This window comes from Theropithecus gelada, chromosome 15 (genome assembly GCF_003255815.1).
Source record: "Theropithecus gelada isolate Dixy chromosome 15, Tgel_1.0, whole genome shotgun sequence".
NCBI classification, from domain to species: Eukaryota; Metazoa; Chordata; class Mammalia; order Primates; family Cercopithecidae; genus Theropithecus; species Theropithecus gelada.
This window is the reverse complement of record NC_037683.1, coordinates 21,517,450-21,542,417: the sequence shown is the minus strand read 5'-3', so window position 1 is coordinate 21,542,417 and position 24,968 is coordinate 21,517,450. Positions and strand designations below refer to the sequence as shown.

The 24,968-nt window shown below is 42.6% G+C and overlaps 1 protein-coding gene across 1 annotated transcript in view; it reads right to left on the bottom strand.

Annotated features, from left to right (window-relative positions):
* BRINP1 (BMP/retinoic acid inducible neural specific 1) overlaps positions 1 to 24,538 on the bottom strand; it is a 200,021-nt gene extending 175,483 nt beyond the window's left edge. Inside the window, exon 1 of the mRNA XM_025360801.1 lies at positions 24,108 to 24,538. The gene's annotated coding sequence lies outside the window, so the exon portion shown is untranslated. The remainder of the gene's footprint in view (positions 1 to 24,107) is intronic.
* Positions 24,539 to 24,968: the final 430 nt, after the last annotated feature.

Sequence of the window (24,968 nt, the reverse complement as noted above, 5' to 3'; positions counted from 1 at the left end):
CGGTAAATGCTCAATAAACATACATTATTATTATTTGGGAAAATACGTATAAATATATATACGTATAAACACACACACATAGTGCAGCACTCTCATGCTATATTCAATTTGGCTAATATTACTCTTTCTCCTGAACTGTTAGCTCCTTAAAAGTAAAGGTCATACTGTCTTGCTCACTTTTATGTTACCAGCATTTACAACACAATAGGTGGACAACACATTTATCAACTGATTAAACTCCTCTGGAGCAGGAACAGATCCACTTTCTCATTTTAACCACAGCCTCTAGTACAAGGAAGAGCCCTTCCACACAAGCTCATTGCATAAACAGATGAATGCGTGGGTATTTAGATGGATTTCCAAGATGCTCTAGTTAAAATGCTTACCTGATACCCAGTGCTGAGGTTATGAACCTACCTCCACTTCCCAGTTTCTGACACCACACATTCAATCTCCAGATGCCACAGCCACCACCTAAATATGCAAATAGCTTTGTTCCACTGAAAGAAGTACTCAATCAGACTATCCACTGACCATCCTCTGCTCATGCCTGATATCTTTTTTAACATAACCCCTGCAGTGGCTTACAAAAACCCCATAAGCACATAAAAAAATAGAGCCCCAGACTTCTTGCCTTCTTCTCAACATGATCAGTTCTCTCCCATAACTTTAATGCTCCGGTACTTATTTCTTCTCTGCACGAAGACAAATAAAAGACATTGTTGACAAACTTCTGAAAATCAGCAAGAATGCATGTAACATCTTGAATGCAGGTAGCATCCAGATGGCAGCCTAATCTCTGGGAACAAGTGAAATCCAGAGAACCAGAAGCACCCAAACTCCCTGTCTCATTGAATATTCACACACACATCTGATTCCACCCACGTCATGTAGAAACCCTTTCCAGAATGATCCTGTCTTAAGTATATTTGATAACAATTCCAAACCCTGAACAACATCATTCTAACAATTTTTGTTCTCTTAACTCCATGTTAAACTTTAGTTTCATCCTTGCATCAACTCCCTATGATAAGAAGGTCTTCATCATGGTAGCAAATTTCTTGGGAGAAAAAAAAAATCTATTTCTGGATGTCTCTATGGAAAAGAATGCTCTATTAGCTGTAATAGTTTCAAGCTCTTCCATCCCAAAAGAAAGGACTGATCTCACTAATTCCTCAAAGAACATTTCAGAAAGAGGAAAGTAAGTGGCTCCAAATATTTTCCACAGGTGATTTCACCTCTTTGCTCCCCCATTTTACTGTTTCATAGCAATACCTACTCAGACTTTAAGGTTCCATTTCATGGCAGCCTTTTCAACTTCTCCATCCCATGCATATTAGCCATCTCTAAAGTTGTACTATTAGTTCTAAATTCAGGTTTATACTAGGCGGTTAAGTGACTCTTCCAAGTTTACTTAACTAGTAAGTAGCACAGCAGAAACTTGCACCCAAGTCTTCTGACCCAAATCAACGTGGACTCCCTTCTGCACCATTTCTGATGTGTAAGCTTTGAGGATGAGAGTTAACAACTACTGAGCACATACCATGTGTCAAGCACTGCTCTAAGATCTTTAAATTCATAGCAACTCTACGAGGGTTTTTTGTTTTTTTTTTTTTTTAATCACACCTACTTTACAGACAGGGTAAGTGAGGCACTATATTGCTAAGTGACCTGTTTGAGATTGCACAGCTAGTTAGAGGGGAAGCCTGAGCTCACGCCCAGGCAGTCTAGTTCTAGAACCTGAGCTCTTAACCACAAAGCATACTCAACTCTGATGCCTTGATGGTAGGCTTTATATCAGATTGAAATGTACTTATTAAGTACATGCATCAAACCGTGCATCAAACAGGCCAGAATATTTTTAAAAAGGTACTCTATGTTTTTGATTACCTGGAGACTCATTTACATACATATTTAATGATGACCTACTATGGGCAAGACATTACCAACATATTATAGAAGATAATAAATTACAAAGATATAATAGTAGTCTGTACTCAAATGTGAAATATGAAACAGACTTACTCTCTTTGATCTAGAATATCAACATCAGACTTTTTGACCCCATGGCCAAATCAAATTTGTAAAACCAATTTTTTGGACCAATGTAAAATTATCAACATTTTCTGGTTCTAGGGAAGGTTATTTAACAAAACAGACATTGCAATCACTGTTACCAGAATTTTGTAAGGGAAAGGACATTTTAACCACCAACATGAAACACGCAGGTCATAATATCAAAATAAAATATTACTCTTCAAATCTTGACACCAAATTTTAGACCAGCACTTAAGAGCCATCAGCCTGCCAGAATTGGCCAAAGATGGATGACACAGAAAGGTACAGACATGAAAAAAAAAAAAAAAAATCCCAACAGGCAGAGATTGCAATGATAAAATCACAAGATAGAATTGAGGGGTTCTGACAGGGATATTCACAAATTAAGAAAGAGAATGAAAATCTCAAAGACATTTCAGACTACAGAGCTTGTGATTCTATGGCTCTTCCTTCAAGGAACTTAAAATCCTACCAAAATATACTTCTAAAAGGAATAAAATAAAGGTTTTGGGTTGTTTTATGGCCTTTTCGTGTTGGGGTTCTGCCTCTGGCGGATTGTCGAGAAAGGCAGCTTCCATGACATTAACCGGACATGTTAGGTATCTCTACAGAGCTCACTAGACCCAACGTGGAGGTTGTTAACTAGCAAAAGCCAGAAGGCCCAGCTCCTTCACAGATTCCCACCTCTTCCTCAGGTAAGCAGAAAGTTGCCCACATAGACTTACTTCTTGGAAGCTCTCCCTCTTGCCCCAAAATATCAATCAAGCCTTTTCAAGAAAAGGCTTGGAATTATGCCTGCAAACCTACCAGCAGAGTGACTTCGTTTTTACAGTTCCAAGGGATTTTCTTACCCTCAAGAATAGCAGCAATCTGCTACTTGCACAGCCTCTCCCTTTACTAGCTCCTTCCCCAAGCTATCCAGTTATTCCTGAAATGCCAATTGGTGGGCAATGAGGAGATTAAGAGCAGAGACTTTAAGCAGACAGACTTGTCTTTGGCTCAAGCTATGGGGCCCACTATCTACGTGGGCAAGTCACAGAAATCCTTTTAACCTCAGTTCCCACACCAGTTAAATCATACCTCTTTCAAAGGATCTTACATTCTTTGTGCTTTCAATGAAATGATGAATATAAACCATGAACACCGTGTCCTGCACGTACTGTTTGGTAAAAGGCAGCTATCATTATTGTTGTTGGGCTACTTCCTTGATTTCACCTTGATCAATGGCTTCCTCCCACCTCTAAATATAAACATTTATCTGTTGTTACTTCACCCCATTATTCCCCATATCTCACTGTCCAGCCCCTTCCCAACATTTCTGCCTCTGCTTCCTAGATTCCCTGCAGATATGTTCTGCAAGCCCCAATCTGTTTAACCCCATGGACACTTTTTCCCAAGCTGTTCCTTCTGCCTATAATGCTCTCCCGACCCTATCACTATTCCCAGACCTAATAAACCTTTTATTTTTTTCTTTAAGACATTTTTTAAGGACAATTTTAGGTTTACAGCAAAATAAGACACAGAGCTATCCTATATACATTTATCCAGTCATATGCATAGCATCCCCCATTATCAACATGCCCTATTAGAACTGTACATTTACTACAATCCATGAACCTACACTGATGTATCATTATCACCCAAAGTCCACAGTTTACATTAGGGGTCACCCCTGGTGTTGTCCATTTTATGGGTTTGGACAAATGGATAATGACATGTATTCACCATTATAGTATTATACAGAATAGATACACCACCCTAAAAATCCTCTGTATTCCATTTATTTATCTCCCCTGCCCCATACTCCCTTGATAACCACTGATCTTATCAGTATCTCCATACTTTTGCCTTTTCTAGCATGTTAGAATTATACAGTACATATCCTTTACATATTTACTTCTTTCACTTAGTAATATGCATTTAAGTTTCCTCCATGTCTTCTCACAGCTTGATAGCTCATTTCTTCTTAGCTCTGAATAATATCCCCTTGTCTAGATATCACAGATTTTCAGTTCACCTACTGAAGGATATTTTGGCTGCTTCCCAGTTTTGGCAATTATGAATAAAGCTGCTATAAACATCTGTGTGCAGGTATTTGCGTGGACATCAGTTTTCAACATCTTTGGTAAATGTCAAGGACCCTGATTGCTGGATTCTATGGTAAGAGTATGTTTAGTTTTGTAGCTGTGGCTGTACCATTTTGCATCCCCACTAGCAATCAGTGAGAATTACTGTTGCTTCTTATTTTTGTCAGCATTTGGCTTTGTCTCTGTTCTGGATTTGGGAACCTTTTATTCTTTAATATTCAGTTCAAGGTCATTCTTTGAAGAATCTCCTGATCCCACAGGAAGAGGAAACAACAGCCTATTTATGACTCTAATTCAACACTTACTATGCTGTCATATGTGTGGACTTTTGGAGGATTTGGAGTTTGCCTCATTCGTCTCGATACCACGCACAGTGAAGCCGGGCCTGGTGCATAGCATTCATCCAGCAAATGACCCATTAATAAATAAATAAGCAAACAAATCAAATCACTGACAAGTGAATGCTCTGGCAGGGTACGTGTGGTGTAAGTGTAGCATTTCACAATTTGCAAAGCATTTGTGCTTCAATTAAACCATTTGATCCTCACAACCTCCTGGGGCTTTTGCAGGAAATCCAGGCTCAGAGAGTTTGAGCTATTTGCCAGGTTGAAACATGGCAAAGAAAAGACTTGAACTCAAGTCTTCCAAGGGCCCTCCCACACAAAAATATAGTCCTTATGAATTGAAACTAAGGACAGTTTATTAGAAAAACCCCCACGTAAGAACTTGCTAAGGATAGGGGACAGGCAACGATAAGAACAAAATTGTTGGCTCCATTGTAAGGGAGAGTGTAAAAACCAAAATGTGTGGTGCCTGGAGTCCTCCTAGATCACACAGAGGAACACAATTGCACTGGCTGCTTATATGAGACAACTGTTAGTGTGAAGAAACAATTATCAAAAACATACTGGAAACAGATTTTACCAGTCTCCTGACTTCACCGATGGCCAGCCCCATTCCCTGCACTGCATTCCTTGCTACAACTTAAGTTTCAGCTCTTGGAGAGAAGCCGAGAGATTTCTGCAAATGTTTTCTCTTCAGCAGATGGAGCAGAAACCGAGAAGCATTACAAGGAAGATGGATCGGTGCGGCACACTTGTAACAATAAAAATACAGCAACGGTTAAAAGCAGTCTCAGTTAAATAGAACTGGGAACCCAGGGTTGGCCTAAATCTTTTTTTAATTAAAAGTGAAGGAGAATTTCAAAGTTCTATTTCAGCCCCTCCAAGCATCAGTGCAGTGAATGTGGAATGTTTTTGTGCTTGGCTTGGTGTCAGACTGCTTGAGATTTATGTGAGTTTGGGTTGTAGTCAGTGAAAAGCCCCCAGCAGAGGGATCTGTGGAGGGGAAGTGCAGAGGGGAAAACACGTAGGCAGGAAAACCTGGATTCAGATCCCAGCTCTGTTCCTGTGTGACACTGAGAAAATTATTTTCCTCTTCCTTTGCATTACTCTACTCCCAGTTCCTCACTTCTTTCTCTTCCTTAAGCTTCTGTATCATGAACACCCTCCGGCATTTGCTTCCTTTTTCTCCCTCTTCTTCCATCTTTGAAGTCTGCTTTAAGATCTAGATGCATAGTTCACAAACTGCAGTTTCAGGATCGCTCAAAACGGACATGGTTGGGTGCTTTTTAGATGATTTTGAATCCTGACCATGGACTTAGTGAGTAAGGTTCCAGGACTTTGAAGGCTGGAATCCTGCCTGTCAATCAACATCCAACATGTGGTGGGGACACGCAACAGCATTTGGGAACAACTGCTCTGGATGAAGGCAGCCAGAGCAGATGATCTTAGTCTGAGATGCTTTTTAGAACAGGGAAACTTTAACAAAACACTCAAGTCAGAGCCCTTCCCGAGAAAATCTGACTCATTGGGTCTGGAAAGGGTCTAGATGCACTTACTTGGAAAACAAGCTCTGGAGGGTTAATAACTTATGGTATATAATTCCTGGAAAACACAGAGTCACGTCAGTAACACGGATGAATTTATACTAAGCTGCCGCCCTCTATCTCCTGGATGCTTTCTCCTACAGCTCATACAGCTCACATTCCCCTGGTCCCTAAGATCAGCCACATGGGTTTGCTTTGCTGGATGACTCAGGGATCAGCTGGTGCATACATATTTATGACATGCACATTCATATAATATAAAGATATATCTATCTCTCCACATGTATTAAGAAATACACATAAAAAAGATTGCGCATACACTCGCACGTCCGTGAACATGTGCACACACACATCCCTACTCTCACATACCAGCACATTCAAAACACAGAAACTCCATTTCAAGTACCAGCCCTGGCCAGCTCAATTCTAACAGTGTTAGTTGACATATCTTCAAAATAAAAACTGTAATACCCGCTTCATGGTTGTTAAATCAAATATATATAAAAATGCACCTGCTTCATTATCAGAAACACAGTAGATGTTCAACAAATGTATGTCAAAAACCACAAATGTATTTATATGTCTTTTTTTTTTTTTTTTTTTACTTTAAGCTCTGGGATACATGTGCAGAACGTGCAGGTTTATTACATAGGTATACGTATGCCATGGTGGTTTGGTGTACCTATCAACCCGTCATCTATGTTTTAAGCTCTGCATGTATTAGGTATTTGTCCTAATGTATTTGTCTCCCTTCTCTTGCCCGCAACCCCCGACAGGCCCAGGTATGTGATGTTCCCCTCCCTATGTCCATGTGTTCTCATCTATTCATAAACATATTATTTCCACACAAGTTTATCCACTTATTAATGCACTTAGAAATCCATGTAACACATTCAAACTCATTTGCAAGTGAAAAACTTCCAAGCTCACATTTTATGTGAGCAGCACACACACTTGCATGCACATTCACACACAGAGTTGCCTGACACGAAACAAAGAGCTCTACTCACTCTAAACACTTCTTTAAGCCAGGTTCTTCCCGTATCTATCAAGTTATGCCATTGGATCTGAGGTCCTGTAGAAGAACACGGAAGGCGAAGCAAACAACTACCACACATGAAATGGATGCCGGGTTTAAAAAAAACAAAAGTCTTGGCAATACAAGCCAATGCTTCAAAGGAAGCACAAGGATGGAGATCAACAATAGTTCGTTATCTGCATACAAGAGGAAGCGCTCAGGGAAAGATAGGACTGAACTCCCGAGGCACCTAATGATGCAAAGCACTTTTCTACAGACTCCATAGAAACCAGATAGTCACGTATCACTTGTACCCTCTTGAAGCTTGCAGTCCTAGGAAAGACCAATGTTTAGGGGCTTATTTTCTGACATGACAGCATGAATACGTTGGGCCAACATGAATAATTATAGTATAAGAGTCAATGAGAAAAGTCATTATTCTTATTTTGCTTTTGCTTCAAATTTTCTTTGCTTTTCTCTCTCTCTCTGTTTTTTTTTTTTTTTTTTTTTTTTTGAGACGGAGTCTCACTTCATCAACTAGGCTGGAGTGCAGTGGCGCAATCTCAGCTCACTGAAACCTCCGCCTCCTGGGTTCAAACCTCAGTCTCCTGAGTAGCTGGGATTACAGGCATCCACCACCATGCCTGGCTAATTTTTAGTAAAGATGGGGTTTCACCATGTTGGCCAGGCTGGTCTCGAACTCCCGACCTCAGGTGATCCTTCTGCCTCAGTGTCCCAAAGTTCTGGGATTACAGGTGTGAGCCACCATGCCCAGCCTGCTTCAAGTTTTCTATTACTCAAGATAAATGCTTATCTTAGGTAACAGTAAAGTCAACAACAATCCCAACAAGAACTTTTATAATGTGCAGAAGCTCCATCCATCTTTTCTATCAGTGCATTCGGTCAGTATGATTAACACAGTTTTTATTAAGCATGATGTTTCCTTCATAGACATTTTTCCTACATAATTATAATCAAGAATATTTATATTTTAGTGCTATATATGTATTTTTTTTTGAATTGGGAAAGATGGTGGGCCAGATAACCACAAAATGCTGTTATCTTTTAAAAAGCTCTCATTTCATTTCATGATTCTATGATTTCTAAGCTGGAGTGCAGTGGCGCGATCTCAGCTCACTGCAACTTCCTGCCTCAGCCTCCTGAGTAGCTGGGATTACAGATGTGCACCACCACACCCAGCTAATTTTTGTATTTTTAGTAAAGATGGGGTTTCACTGTGTTGGCCAGGCTGGTCTCGAACTCCTGACCTCAGGTGATCCATCCGCCTTGGCTTCCCCAAGTGCTGGGATCACAGGTGTGAGCCACCATGCCTGGTCAGATTCAATTTTTATATTCCATAAATATTATACTCCATGAGTCTATTCTGACTCTGAATTTTATTGTTCTAACATTCTCTGATTCCAACATTTGATAAATTATGAAATCCTACAACTTATGATTCAAAGATGCTAATAGTATAAGACTCTGACACTGTAACTTACAATTCTAAATCACTATCAACTTCATACAAATGAGGTTTCCAGACCCTTTTCTTCGAGAAAGTAGGAGCCTAAGTCAAGGGCCAAAGTGTCTGTATTTGAATGTGGAAGGTAGAGTCAGCATGCAAAGAAAGAATGGCCACTGAAAAGAAGAGTCTTAAAGCATGCCTCAAAGCGTTTCAAAACTTCCAGTAGCTCCAATCTCCTCCACGACTTCATTTTATGGCCTAAAGATTCAGAATATCTATTGGTAGAATTTTGGTGCCACTGAGGCAAGCCTCAGCTATTTCTTGTCCTTTTATTCCCAGCATCTAGCACAAGGCCTGGAACATAGACGACTCTCAATAAATATTGAGCTTGAATGAGTTGGTTGAGTCATTGTTGTGCTCTTCCTCTTCCTCTTATTTTTCATTGCCTCCCTCTAACCTTCCTCCACCTTTCCCTCCTTTTCCTCTTTATCTTTCTCCATCATCTCTTAACAGTACTTTAGAGCTTTCATGTATATTAACTATCCAATTGTCATAGGAATCCAGTGATATATGCATTATTATCCCCATTTTACAGATGTGGAGCCTGAGGCTAAGAAATGACACTTAACAAAGATCACATAACGCCAGTGTTAGAAAAAGAGTAAAACTCCAACTCTGTGGTTTCATGTTAGAGCTCCTTCCTTTATCCCACATCTGCTCTATAGTTTTCTTAATAATAATAAAAATATCATCATGAGAAATTAAGAAAACTGTTGCTTAGAAAGGAGGCCCACACTTTCTGTCCCTGAATTTAACTCTGAATTTATTTTCTCAATCAACACCAGTTCCCATTTCAGAGTATCCAATAATTGAGGGTCTTCTACACCCAACTGTTCATTTCATTTTCTAGCCCTTTCTCCTCCTATTGAGAGTGCTGTACATGGCATGTGTTTATTTTTCAATTAAAGCAAATTAAACTTAATTTTGTTTTGAGAACTTTTTTATTTTTTTTAGAATTTCACAGCCCACGGTGAGATAATTGAGACCCTGCTGTTTCTGGAAGCACTATTTAGAGAGAGCAGGCCTCAACAGATCTGGAACAATTTTGGATGAAGTCATCTTTAACCTCCCTCTCCCTTGACCCACTAGGGAGAGAATGAGGGACAGAGAAAGAGGTGAAACTTACATTAAACACCCCTTCTTACCATTGGGAAAGTTTCTTTCTTATTATTCTTTGGTAATTTTTTTAAAATATCATCATCATTTCTGAAACAATATGAATCATCGAAATTGCTTGTATACATTTTTTGACGTGCCTAATATTCTGTTTTTATGGAAAAAACCATTTTGTCTAGTGTAGAGTTTCCTAAAGTATGCTATACAGAATATTAGTAAAAATTAAATGAAAAATATAGGACAAAATCTGTCACTCATAAATCCACTTTTAGAGATGGTTTGAAGTGTAAACCAATGATTTCAAGTCATGTTTTAAAGCCTGGGAACCCCTTATTCAAAGCTTACACAAAAATGGAATGAAGCTAAGTGGAAAACGTGGAGCTGCTCTGATGTGGGCGGCAAAGTGGGGATGATCTCAGATCCAGGCTCACCTGCTCAACCTCTCTCTGCTTTTGTGGTGGGCTTCAGTGGTTTTCTTAGAACTGCTGTCAAATCTCAGGCTTTATTTTGCAAGTGAGAAAACGTAGGAGATGTGAGGGTCTAGAGAATGTATACATCAGGCCAAGCATGGTGGCTCACACCTGCAATCCCAGCACTTTGGGAAATCAAGGCAGGAGGATCGCTTGAGGCCAGCAGTTCAAGATCAGCCTGGGCAACATAGCAAGACCCCCATCTCTAAAAAATATAAAAATAAAAACTTGCCAGGTGTGGTGGCATGTGCCTGTAGTCACAGCTACGTAAGAGGCTGAAGCAGGAGGATTGCTTGAGCCCAGGAATCCAAGGCTACAGTGAACTATGATCATGTCACTGCACTCCAGCATGGGCAACAGAGTGAGACCCTGTCTCAGAGAAAAAAAGTAAGTATAAATCACTTGACAAATCTCTAGTTTTTATCGGCATTATTGCTCAGGCCAAGGTTGAGCAAAACAGAGAAAAAAACTGAGTCTATTTAAATTTGATTTAGGGTGGATGAATGACTTAGAAATTGAGAAAACAGAATTAAAGCTTTCTCCTCTGCTTTGGCTCCTGTTCCTACCACAAATTGCTCACTGATCCCCCACATCCCACTAATTAAAATGCTGATTACACAAGCAATACACATTCATTAAAGAAATACTAGAAAATACAGGTAAGAATCAAAGAATGAAATTCACTGTAACCCATCACCCAAAGATGACTATTCAAATACTAGGATACATCATATAAAATAATCATGCTCTATATGATATTTTGAATCTTATGCTTTTTTAAATTGGTAATTCACAAAAAAAACTTGATGTTGATAAATGTCATAAGTGCCATTTATTGAGTACTTACTGAATGTGAGGCATGTTGCTAAGTGCTTTGTACATGCGACATTCATTCTCAACAGCATAACTAGAAGGAAGGTACTGTTGTTGTCAGCCCTGTTTAAAAATGATACACCCTATCTTCATCCCACCTTCTAAGGTACAAATGCGCTTTCCTAATATCATTCTTAAGGACCACAGAGGATTCCATTCTATGCTTTGTTTGTTTTGTTTTCCTTTTTTCTCCAAACATCCTGATAACATTTCTTCCTCACAGACTTGTACACATCTAATTAACTGACTTCTTAGAAGGGGACACTTTTTTTTCCCTCAGAAGCATTTGTACCTTCTTTCCTTTTTAAAAAATAGGTATCATAAAACAGAAAGTCCTCTCTCACCAGGCCATCTGGTCCACATGCATTACCTCCTTTTTCTCTATCACACTTCGCTCTCTGATACACTATATGTTTACTTCTTTATTTATAAATTATCTCCTTTCTCAATTAAATGTCAGCTGTATGATGGTAAGAACTTGGTCAGTTTGATTCCCTGCTGTATTCATAGCTCATGAAAAAGCATCTAGCAAAGGATAAGTGCTCAATAAACAATGTTTGTTTAGCTGGACACGGTGGCTCATGCCTGTAATCCTAGCACTTTGGGAGGCCGAGATGGGTGGATTACCTGAGGTCAGGAGTTCAAGAACCAGCCTGGGCAGCATGGTGAAACCTCATCTCTACTAAAAATACAAAAATAAGCTGGGCATGGTGGTGCATGCCTGTAATCCCAGCTACTCGGGAGGCTGAGGCAGGAGAATCACTTGAACCCAGGAGGCGGAGATTGCAGTAAACTGAGATCACACCATTGCACTCCAGCCTGGGCAACAGAGCAAGGCTCTGTCTCAAAAAAACAAACAACAATAAAAACAGTTTATTTGTTTATGAAAGAATGAAAAATCGTATTTCATAAAAGGGTATACTTAATAATAGATTTCCACCAATACTGTGTGACAGTGTTCTTTTCCTTGCATTGTTGCCAAAACTGGATGCTGCCACTAAATTAAAAAGCCATTTTGATGATAGCATCGCATTGCTATTTTCATTTATTTGATTACCAGAGAACAAAATATCCTGTATTTTATACATTTATTGGTCACATGTGTTCCTCACTGCATTTTTAGACAGAAGTCCCACCCCAAGATTATCTTCTGATAGTAGGTGATCCTAATAGCATATCTGGGCTCATGTTCTACTACTAGAGAAGGAGAAATCTGCTTTGGACATTTTCTGGTATATCAACTGCTCTTCTTTCTAGCTGTTCTCAACCATGTTCAATATTCCTTTCTTTATACATGCATGCACGTGCACGTGTGTGTGTGTGTGTGTGTGTGTGTGTAAGTGAAGCAGAGAGAAAGAAACAGAGACAGAAAAATTGCAACATTGCGCATGCATGTGTGTGTGTGTGTGTGTGTGTGTGTGTGTGTAAGTGAAGCAGAGAGAAAGAAACAGAGAGAGACAGAGAGATTGCAACATCTGGCTGTCACAATTTGGGCTAACTCTACCCTGCTATTTTCTGACTTGAAAAAGTGTTACTGTTATCACTGGTGGCTTTGGTGGTTCTACTCCCAGGAAAAGTAAGATCCTGGCTCTTGGCCAGAGTTAGAAAGTAGCTCATTCTATAACTACTGGTCCTGGTGTCAGCAACATTTGAACTAAGGGTGCAGATAAACATGCTAAGCTAAGGTTTCCTGCCGAGACATTGTGAAGTTAAATTACTATTTTAAGAGGCTATGAAGTTGGCAGCCAGAAAGCACTGGAAGAGTGGAAGATACTCTTGATGCTGACAGATAAAGGAGAGAAAGCAAAATGCAGATTGTTAAGGAGATTTAAGAAAGCTCCTTCCAGTGGCACCATTTATAACATCTCCTGGAACATGAAAGATGGATGCCTTTCTGATTTAGGCATGTACAGGATCAGGATTGAGGACAGAGTCTGCATGACAGAGTGGAAGAAGATTTGCAATGACTAACCTAGTCCAAGACAATAGAGATTAGGCAGCAATATTCAACCTTGTCTTTGGGACACCACCAAGCTGCTAAAAGCTGGACAATGCCTTCCGCTGGTGGATAAAGGAATGGCAATTCAAAGACAGAATATTACACACACTCGCTGATAACATACACTGGGCTTGGAACCTGATGCTCTCACCTATTGTATATCTTGGGGCAAATCCTTTTACCTCTGACCACAATGTTCTCATCTGGAAAATGGGGAGAATATTACAATTTCAGAGTGTTACTGTAAAGGTTAAATGAGATATAACATGTGACCACATGCAAACACTTGATAAAATAAATGAGAATAAGGACGAAGAGGGGAATCATAAGAAGGATGATAAATACAGTTCACACAAGAGCATCCATCACACTGTCAATCATCTACTTTCCCTTATGCACCTGATGAATACCCTGTCTCACATATTAGAAAACCAAATCAAAAGTAAGATGGGCTGCACAAGGCGAGGGTTCTAAAACCAACTCAGGTATGAATTGATCTTAAAAAGAGTTTATATGTATAAAAAAAAAAAAGGAGAGGTTGGGCATGTTGGCTCACGCCTGTAATCCTAGCACTTTGGGAGGCTGAGGCGGACAGATCACGAGGTCAGGAGTTCTAGACCAGCGTGGGCAACACAGTGCAATCCTGTCTCTACTAAAATATAAAAAATTAGTCAGGCGTGGCGGCGTACACCTGTAATCCCAGCTACTCAGGAGGCTGAGGCAGAAGAATCACTTGAACCTGGGAGGCAGAGATTGCACTGAGCTGAGATCGCGTCACTGCACTCCAGCGTGGGTGACACAGTGAGACTCCATCTCCAAGAAGAAAAAAAAAAGGAGAGAGAGAGGTTGGAATTTGAGCTGGACTGTGTTGAAGATGACTTTCTGCCTTTATGGTAGATGATCCTATGTCTATATCTGGTCTTTACATCTATATCTCGTTTCTGGCCTGTTATAACACAGAGAAATTGGAAATCTGCCTCTGTCATTTTGTGTTCTCCCATGCCTTATCCTACTTTCTCTCTCTCTCGCCTAATCACTGTTATCCCACTGCCACATGGTGGGGAGGTTAGTAGAAATAATTGAATGCGCTCATTTGCAAGGCAGTGCCTTGAACCTAATAATGCTTTTAATCCTATATGTTATTTCCAGTTTGAGCACATACCTGAGAGTATGAGCAATGGCTAATCTAATATAAGATGGTGTGGAAATCATAAAAAGCAGTAACAGTTAATGTTTATATAGTGTTGATGATCTTCCAGGCACTGTCTGAGGCACCTATCATATAAACTAACTAAATCCACACACACCTCTACGAAGTTACTATTATTATTGCTGTTGTTTTTGAGATAGAATCTCACTTTGTCACCCACCCTGAATTGCAGTGGCATGATCACAGCTCACTGAAACTTTGAACTCCTTGGTCCAAGTAATCCTCCTGCCTCAGCACCCCTGAAGTAGCTAGGACTACAGGCACATGCCACCACATCTGGCTAATTATTTTTTAATTTTTTTTGTAGAGACAGGGTCTTGCTAAATATTGCTCAGGCTGGTCTCAAACAGCTGGCCTCAAGTGATCTTCCTGCCTCAGCCTCCCAAAGTGCTGGGATTACAGGTGTGAGCCAGCATGCCCAACCTGGAGTTACTATCATTATAGTACTCATTTTACAGATGAGAAAACTGGCACAGAAACATCAGGTCATCTGCCCCACATCAAATAGCTAGAAAGTGGCAGAGCAGGTATTCAAACTCCAGCAGACCCAGGCTTTCAACCTCTGTACTTTCAAGTCAGAAAGAAGTAGATTCAAATCCACGCAAAAACACAATTGACTCAGCATATGGCCTTGGGCAAGCGGCGTTACTGCTCTGAGCTCAGTTTCATCATCTGTAGAATGGGGCACAATACTCCCCATGCATGAGCTTGTTGAGAATATTTAGTCGGCTATCTATATCAAGTATCCATTGCAGCACAAAGAATATGTCATGTGCTTGGCACATCCACTTTTTCACTCCAAGAATGGCTTTGGGGCAGTGACACTTCAGCCATCTCTAAATGTTAGGGATGAAGATCCTTCCAGAGCCCCCTCAAATTCCAGTCCATGCTCTGCCTACATGTATCATTCCCACTGTCAGGGAAGAGAGAGAGGTAAGCAAAAACTGGAGCTGACTTGGTAATATTTTCAGGAATCATTTGCAAGCCTTCACTGGGCTTTCAATGTTGTTGTCCTATCGATATACATTCAGAATAAAATTCTTTATAACCCCTCTCAGTCCTCCCCAGCCTTCGCTAACTCTGGCAATGGCATTTGATGTGGACCACTTCACCTAAAAGAACTATATCTCCAAAATGTGTCCCAGCAGCAAAACCATATTACCAACCCTTGCCAGGTAATCTAATTTTCAATCTTTCCTAAACATACCAAAGTGCTGATTTTCTTTTTTAATGGCCCCTATGCTTGTGCAGATGTTTTTATCGTCCCAGTCAACACTTCCTGTAGGTCCTTCCTTTATCATGTGCCTGTAAACTGAGAACCCAACAAATTCCATAAGAAATCTGGCTTATCTACTACCATGTGAAGGGAAACGTACTCACGGAAGGCAGTTGTCTCTTTCACAATTCTCTGTTTGCTCTTCTAGGTTTATCTTGGAGTTCCTGGGGACTCTAGGAATTCCACAGCCTACTAGAGTTTCATCTACTTGTGAGGATTGCTAAATCTTAGAATGGAGACTTGAGAATTCACCACTTTTTCCCCAAAAAGCAATCATATCCTGGATGTCTGCCTTTCCTCCATCTGAATCAGCTTGTAATCTGTAACGCGGCTGTTCTCCATTATCCCCAAGATCCATTATTTCTCACAGAGGTTCCCACTGGCTCATTTGCAGGACCTTTGCAAGGCTAGATAAATTATATCTTAGAAATCTCCCAGGGCCAGTACTGGGTTAACCCTTACATAGGGTTCTAGCTGTTCACATAGGCCATTTACTCAGAGCCCTGCTGCTCTGACCTTTGCAGTTTACACAAAAAAATGGTTGCATGTTGCTTTTGTTAATTGCCTTATCAATCTACCTCCCACCCTTGGGGGAATACAGTCTCCTAGCTATCCCAAGATGGCCCCAACTTCCCTGTATACAACTCTGCACCCTGTGAGAAAACTCCTGCAAACGGAGAACAAAATTTGTTCAGAATGATATATTTTGTGTCCTCGCCAGGCTCTCCATTCCTGTGTGGGGATAGCAGGAAGCCCGGGTAATTTATGACTCTTAACTTTCTCATACCCAGTCTTATTCAGTCTATTCTCCTTAAGGCCACTTGCATTCTCCAAAAGATAGTTCCCTCAGGAGACAAAGATCCCCTTCACCCTCATATGAAAAAAAAAATTAATTTCACTTTTTCTCAGCCTCATTATCTCCTTAATTGTCTTCTTTGCCCCCTCAGTAGCAAAGACTGTCTATGGATCTCTAGGCAGTCTTTCTGGGCTGCTGTGTTCCATGAGGACAGTGGGTTTCATGTTAACACTTAATCACTTTGGTATCAGGAGTTGCCACAGCACAGAATCACTATCTCACCACCACTCAGCCACACTGTCTCAAAACACGTCTGTGCTGTAAGGTACGACCTCTTTTAAATCTGCTTATTTTTTAGAAGACATCTAAATCTTATGAGGAAGCACAGCTACCGTGAGTGTCCCTCTCTTTTACAAGAACTTTGTCATGCAACATATTCTTCTTCTTTTTTTTTTTTTTTCAGACAGAGCCTCACTCTGTCACCCAGGCTGGAGTGCAGTGGTGCAATCTTGGCTTATGGCAACTTCTACCTCCCAGGCTCAAGTGACCCTCCCACCTCAGCCTCCCAGGTAGCTGGAACTACAGGTGTGCACTATTATGCCCAGTTACAGTTTTTGCTTGCTTTTTTTTTTTGAAATGGAGTCTCACTCTGTTGCCCAGGCTGGAATGCAGTGGTGCGATCTCAGCTCACTGCAACCTCTACCTCCTGGGTTCAAGCAATTCTCCTGCCTCAGCTTCCTGAGTAGCTGGGATTACAAGCGCACGCCACCATGCCCAGCTATTTTTGTATTTTTAGTAGAGACAGGGTTTCACCATGTTGGTCAGGCTGGTATGGAACTCCTGACCTCATGATCCACCTGCCTCGCCCTCACAAAGTGCTGGGGTTACATGCGTGAGCCACCGCGCCTGACTGCAACATTTTCCTAGAGCCAGGCAATATACCTTCAGTGAAGCAAGCCACAGCTGGGCCCTTCTCAATTTAGAGAAGGCAAGCCTGGAGAGATAAAGATAGGTTCTTAAGGAGGTCTACATATATAGTGATAGAAGCCAGGGCTGGAATCAGGTACCCTGAGTCCCTGTGCTCTTTTTGTATAACATTCTGAATTAATGGAGACATAAAAGAAAAAGATACAGCCTGTGATCTCTGAGACCTTACAGTTCACTGTCGACATCCTCCTCACCAGTATCACTACTGATGTGTCTTCCTTTAGACTTCCCCTTACCCAAAATTCCCACAGAACTTCTGAAGTGACAATTATCAATCTATCATGAATGATAATTATTTATAGATTTGCAGATCGGTACTATTAGATTGCCAGCACCTAGCAAGATTCATCACCATACCCCCCAAGTCACTTTATCCAAAGCCTTTCCAAGACAAGATATGCAATAAATATTTGCTGATCCAAACTGAAAACTTCCAGTTTTCATTCTTTTTCACAAGACTTCATTTAAATTACTTTATCCCCACATATTCATTCTCTTCTTCCTTTTCTATCCGTTTCCCCTACTCTTGTTTCTCCTCCCTTTAGACTATTGTATCTCCAGTGTATGGCATTCAGAGTAGGACTAGAAATTAAAATAAGAAAACTTGTTGAAATTACTGATTAAACATGGACATAATAAAAACCCATCAAGAGTACTTGACAATGACCTGTCAATTCTCAAACTCTCCTTAGTCCTCAAACTTCCAACCAGAGATGTCAAGGAAAAGATGTCAAAACTTCTCACTCTCCTGTACAGGCCATTGTGATCGGCCCCTGCCTACCTTCCTAATTCCCTTTTATGTCATTTTCCCAATTTGAAAGCTTCAGCCACACTGGCAGGTAGTCCATCTCTTAGACTTCCTAAGCTTGTCCCAGTGAAGTGACTCCATGGTTTGTTTGGTTTGGTTTGGTTTGGTTTTTTGAAACAGGGTCTTACTCTGCTGCCCAGCTGTAGTATAGTAGTGCAATCACAGATCACTGCAGGCTCAACCTCTCAGGCTCAAGTGATTCTTCAACCTCAGCCTACTGAACAGCTGGGACTACAGGCGCCACAATGATTATGATGATGATGATGGTTGTAGAAATGGGGTCTTGCTGTTTCCCAGGCTGGTCTGAAACACCTGGATTCAAGCGATCCTCCCACCTCAGCCTCCTAAAGTGCTGGGATTACAAGCATGAGCCACCAAGCCCGGCCAACTCCATTTTATTCTTCTCTCTGCCTCTAATGCTCTTTCCCCACAAAATTACATGGCTGATTCCTTCTCATTTATGCCTCAGTTCCAATATCACTTTTTCAGAGAAGGCTTCTCCTAGCTACTCAATCTAAAATTATACCATCCACATTCCTTTCTAGCACATTACCACAACTAGTGGTGCGACATTTAATATTATATAAAATTATTTTGCTTATCGATTTGTTTACTCATTGATTATTCATCTCTCTCCTCTAGATTGTGAGCTTAATGAAAACAAGGCCATGGCCATGTTCATGCTACATTTCTAAAGCCCAGACCTATGCTATTCAAATACAGTAGCCACGAGCCACATACAGCTATATAAATTAAAATAAAAATTAATGTAAGTTAAATAAAATTAAATATTCAGTTCATCAGCAACACTGGCCACATTTCAAGTGTTAAGCAATCATACATGGTTAGTGGCTACCATATTGGACAGCACAAAAAACATGTCCATCATCACAGACAGTTCCATTTGACAGTTCTCGTCTACAGCAATGTTTGGCAAACAGTAGGCACCCAACAAATATTTGTTGAATAAATCCTCACTCAATTTCAGCTCATCCTTCCCCGTTTTTTGGTGGCATCTAAGCCCTAAAAGTGAGGTAAACTAGACAATTTCCCTAGGACAGTATTCAGGGTGCCAAGAGGCCTTCAAGCAGATGCTACAGAAGACAGGGCTGTGAAGACAACCCCCTCTATTCAGAAAGAAAATTGGTGTGAAATAATTTTGCTTTCATAATATTCAAAGAACTGATAACTGGAAGAGAATTACACTTGTGCGATTTCAGAGACATATGGATAGAAGGATGATTTAGGGGCAAAGTAAGAAAATATTCCAACAAAGCTCTTCAAATATGGCATAGGCTGGTTTGTGTGGTAATGAACTTGCTGTCACTAAAAGTAATAAAACTGACATTTTGGTCATGTATTATTGGCATTACAAAAAGAACTCATCATTCCTGAAAATGGAGAAAAGTTTGGTTATTGAGAAACCTTCAGAGGTTTTCTTTGATCCAGTGACTCAAGACACCTTCATACCATCAATTTCAAAGATTTCATAATAAGTCCCAGCTATTTCTAGCATCTATTGAACAACCCGATGTTGCCAACCATTCATAACAGTTACCATTAACTCAGTGGTACCGTGAAAAGAGCAGAGATGACGTAAGAAGGAAGACAGATTCAAATTCTGGCTGTGATGGTTGTGTGATCTTGGTCAAGGAGTCTAACCAGCCTGGGCTTCACTTTCCTCTTCTGTAAAAGGGGCTGTATCTGTCCCACTGGGTGGAAAGAAAGACTACATGAGAGAGCAAAACTAAAGACCCTAGAACACAGGAAGTCAATGTTCACTTCCAAGTAGGGTCTAATTTTCATCTGTCTCTATTGTCATTGGAATCCCCATATTCCTGGTATAGGCAAAAATGCCATAACGTCATTGCTTTAAATGAATATGAAGCAATTGTTAGCTAGAAAGTGTGACAGACAGACAGAGAGATGACAGTTGCCATTGAGAGGCAACATGAAATGCAAGGGCAAACATTTATAAAGCAACTACTCTGTGTCAGTCCCTGGAATACAAAGATGCTCCTGAGACCATACTGAAGAGGATAAGACAGACCTATACCCAGGGCACTATAGAGCAGGGCAAACAGCGACACAAACTAAAATAGAGTTTCAGATAAAATGGTACAGAAAAATCAGGTGATAAAGAGATTAATTCCAAAATAAGATCTTGAGAAGACTTCTTGGAAGGGTCATTTGAGCTAGATGTTGAAATATGGGTGCAATTTTGTTAACAATCGTGGCTGAATGTGGGAGCTAGTGGAAAGAATAATAAAGATAATCTTTGCAGAAGGGAGCACAACTGGAAAAATTATTTGAAGAATGACATTTAAGGACCTGTCTTCTTCACATGACCTCCATCTTGTCTTTAACATGGTTACCAGTAGTTCAGCAGCCAATTTGTTAAGCTTTGTATTTCAGCAAGGGAAAAGCAGGAAAAGAAGGGTAGGGTATGTCTAACCTTAGTGGCCTGTTCAAGTGATAATGTACTGGTGATTTCCTCCAAGGAATTGGGAGGGAAAAACAGAGAGGTTGCAAATCAAAAAATGTCTCCTTGCACAACTGAAGGGCCTCTGGGCAAAGACCTTTTCAGGAAAATGGAGGACTTTATGATCCAGAACATAAACTCTTGCAAGCACTAAGAAAGAGACGTTGAATTTGAACTGATCAGGGGAGGGTATTTTTACAGTCCTTGCCTGTACCAGCGGCAAAGATATTCATCGAAGCCTGAGCTGGGTCGTCTAAACTCAACGGGGGCCCAAGAGCTGATTTGGAATCTCTGAGCTGTTTCTCCTTGGTTGAAATAGAGTCACAGCTCCCCCTTCTGGGAGCTAAAGTGCCATCTAGCCCCGGAAAATCCTGCATGGAAAAGGCTCTATTGCAGATGGGCCTAAAACCCCCATGTTTTTCAGGACTTGCCTGCACCCGGAAACAGGCATCTAGAAGTCTAAGAGCACACTTTTGAGTGAACTCGATTCTGACTTCTCCAGGTCTCTCTTTCACAGGGCTTTACATTTCTCCTTCCTGGAGTTTATGAGTCCTAGTTGTCACATGGGAGATGCTTTATATGGGAGAACACAATTTCGTGTGGAGGTTCTCTTTTTTGGAAATGTAGCAAGTAGGAAAGGTTTCTGGATCTTTGTGTGCACATGTGTGTATAAGCACACCTATTCATGTATGCTTTCAGATGTTCCTGTGCCTGTAACATGTATAAATGTCTAGGGGTGAGATTCTAATTAATATAAATAAATTAATTTGCCTGAAGTATTTGCATTGGTGGATGGGTGTACATTTTGCTCTCTGGAAACCAGTGCATTCCTTAATAAAAATCTCAGATACAGACCAGACACTTTGCTGGGTTCTGCCTACCAGTCATACTCAGTACTGGGTCCTTGCTTGTGGGTAATTCTCTAAAGACACTGGAGAAGGAATCTATGTTTTCTCTCTGTCTCTCTGTCTCTCTCAATCCTCCCCACCCCACCCCGTGTGTGTGTGTGTGTGTGTGTGTGTGTCTGTGTGTGTTTGTGTGTTTTGGGAACAGTGATTGAGGCATTGGACCTTTTCTTTTCAGGGTCATGTTTCCAGATAGAAAAACCTTGAAATGCATCTCTGAAAATGTGAAGTTTCATGAGGGAAGACAAGCGATTGTCTTGGTAGGGGTCGTGGTGGCAGGGTGGCAAGATGGGGGTGGGAGCAATATACAGTTCCAGGCAGTGTGGGAGGAGTGGAAAGGTATTGATCTAGCTGATGAGCCTAGATTCTAGTCCTAGGCATGCCACTAACTCACTACTGAATATTGGAGAATTCTCATCCCCTCTTTAGGCCACACAGTCCTGCCTTTCTGCTCTTTAATATTCCTTCCAACTTCAATCATCTATGAATTAGGAAAGAGAGAAAATGAGGCAGTTCCCAAAAAGGAGTCTCCTCCTTGGCTCTAGTACCCCCTACCCAAGATAATCCAGGGAGGTCTGCTCTGACATCCTGAAGGAGATTCTCTGTGGCTGTGTGAAGGCTTCAGCCTGAGGTATCAGCCTCTGGACAGAGAATGGTATGTCTGCAAGTGCCTGCAGGTAGAACCCACCCGTCAGGGCAGGTTCCTACAAATACATGTTTGCTTTTATCTCTCCCCAGAATATGAATATATACATATGTGTGTGTGTGTGCACGCGCACTTGCGTGTGTGTGTATTATATATGCATATATATTTCTTCCTAGAATATATATGTGTACATTTTTTAGGCCAAGTATATTTCTACTTTTTTCCCCTAAGAGGCCTTGTCAGCGGCCCCTCCGAGCTGAGCTAGACAAGAGGCTGTGTCCCAGCGTCACAGCCCTTGTCTTCTCCTAGTCTCCCTGGCTGAGAGTAGAACGGCTGCCGCTTACCTTGAGAAAGTAACAGCTGCCGAGTCTGGAAGCCATGCTAACAGCAGTAAAACTCAGCATTTTTGCTGAGTAGGGCAAGCCTTTAAGAGGCAGCTGGGAATCAAATCAATGGCTGGCCCCAGAGCCCAAGCCCAACAGTACCAAGCCAGGGTGGCCAAGAGACCTACCTAAAGAGCCTTCCAGGAGGTGGAGGAAAGAAGAAAGAGGGCCTTGACCCAAACTGCCTTCCTGGCTGAGATTCTTCCATGGCCCCCCTGCCCTTGGCAGTATTTCAGAGCCAAGTGAGAGATGCGAGGTGCAAACCGACAGCAGTTTAAGTCAATTACTGCCACATTCTGTCATAGGTTCCCCACTCAGAGCCCCTTTTCAAATTGTAGATCTCCCTCAGTAATGAAACACACTCTCTCTCTCTCTCTCTCTCTCTCTCCCACTTCTCTGCCTTCTCCCAATATCCTCCTAACTCCAGTGGAGCCATGGAGAGGCATATTTAGGAAGAGACTCTCTGGGGGCTTCCCCGCCTGAAATGGGGAAAGAAAGACGAATGTGTCTTAGAAAGTGCCCCATCCATCTCCTTCCATATCATCCAGAGCTGCCCCTAAATGAAATTTCCTCTGAGACCCTTTGCAACTGTGATGGATGAGCAAGTCCCCGAGGACGCTTTCTCCTTTCCCTTGAGGGGGGATCCATGCAAACTTGCCCAGATCCTCCCCAAAAGCACCAGAAGCCAGACGGGCTGTGTTGATTGCAAACGGGGATGCAGGGTAAATCTCTATCCCAGACTTGCCAAGCCCCAGATAAGGAGGCCACCGCTGACTTCCCCCTTTCTCTGTCACCCACTATCCAGTGTCTCCAAATTCCCATCAGAATCCTGGAGTCTGTCCAGTGTGGAATTTAAAGTGACAGCGTCTCATTTGCCTCGGGGGTTGGCCATGTCTCTTTCATATTAAGCGGTGGGTCCCAGGGTAGCAGGATTCCACCGTTTGGAGGAATTTTCCTTCAAACGTACCAACATTGGGCTAAAGAAGGTGCCATCTACAGCCCCATAATCCTCCCCAAACCCCAAGCCCAGAGCCCCAAGAGGAAGTCCACAGCGGGTTTCCCGATGACTACGTGATCCTGTAGTAAGGGTCCCATTCCGTGTAAGCTGGAGAGACCTAATTAAAAAGACACACGAGCGCACACACACAAACACATACGTACAAACATGCACACACACACCGCGCCGTAAGTAGGTTATAGGACCTCTCTCTCTTCACCCCTCCCTTACACACACGGACACACACACACACCACACACACGCATCAAACGCAAACGACGCCGCACACGCAAACACACACTAGCACCACATCAAGTTCCCACCATGGTGCACACGTCGGGAGCGCGCGGGGACACACACGCCACTCACTCAAACCCGCAATTAACCCTTTGAGCCCAGGCACAGGAACCCCCTCCCTAGAACCGGAGAAGACTTGGAGGCGGCGGGGCGGCCAGGTGAAGAGCGGACAAGGGTGCCCGGAGGGGGAGGGGCAGGGCAGCGCGGGGGCGCCCCTAATGCGGTCCGGGGCCGGGTCCAAGGGCAGCGGGGCTGCTGGGCGCTGCACCCGGCGCTGCCTTACCTGGAGTCAATGTCCGTCTTTGGCGGAGAGCTGCGGGCGGACGCTTTTTATTCGGCTCGGTGGGAACTTGGGAAAGCCCTGCGTCCAGCTCGCATTCCGGGGACGGCGCGGGGACTGCAGGCGTGGGGGTACCTGGCTCCTAGCAGCCTGGCTCATACTCAGCCGTAAAGTCCCCTTCGCTGGTCCCGAGGACAGGCATGAATCCCGGCTCCGGAAGGCGGTCACTACTCCCTCTGCCTCCCGGCTGTCTCGCTCTCGCTCTTGCTCGCTCGCTCTCTCGCTCTCTCCCTCTCTCGCGGGTTCGCTCGCCTGCGCTCTCCTCCTCCCCCCGCGCCAGATCAGTTTGCAGCCGTGGGGACCGGGAGCGAGGCGGCTGGCGAATGGAGAGGGAAGTCCAAGTGCGCCGCGGTCTCCGGGCGGGGAGCGGCGGAGGCCGGGCTACGCGGGGGGAGGGACTTAGCCGGCGACGGCCGAAAATGAATGGGGGAGCGGCGGCCTGGGGGCGGGGAGGGAGGAGCCGAGCGCCGGGGTTGCTTCCGAGGAGTGTTTTGTACATCTTTAGGCGAAGGAGGAGGAGAAGCCAGAGGATGAGACACGGGAGGCCGCCTCGAGGGAAGGGCGGCCCGGGTGGGCTGGGGCTGAGCCGTGGGGAGTTTCGTGGGTCTGGGTGGTGTACGGTGTTGTGTCTATGAGCACGAGCATCCAAGGGGACCGTGCGTATGCGCAAACCCGGAATCCTGGTGCCCTTAAGCGTGACTGTACTGTGTGTGTCGCGAGTACCTGAGTGTTTCTGGGGCCGCAGGTGTTTCCATGGCCTCGTGGACCCATCGAGTATGGGTTTTGTCTTGGGAGGTGCCCGTG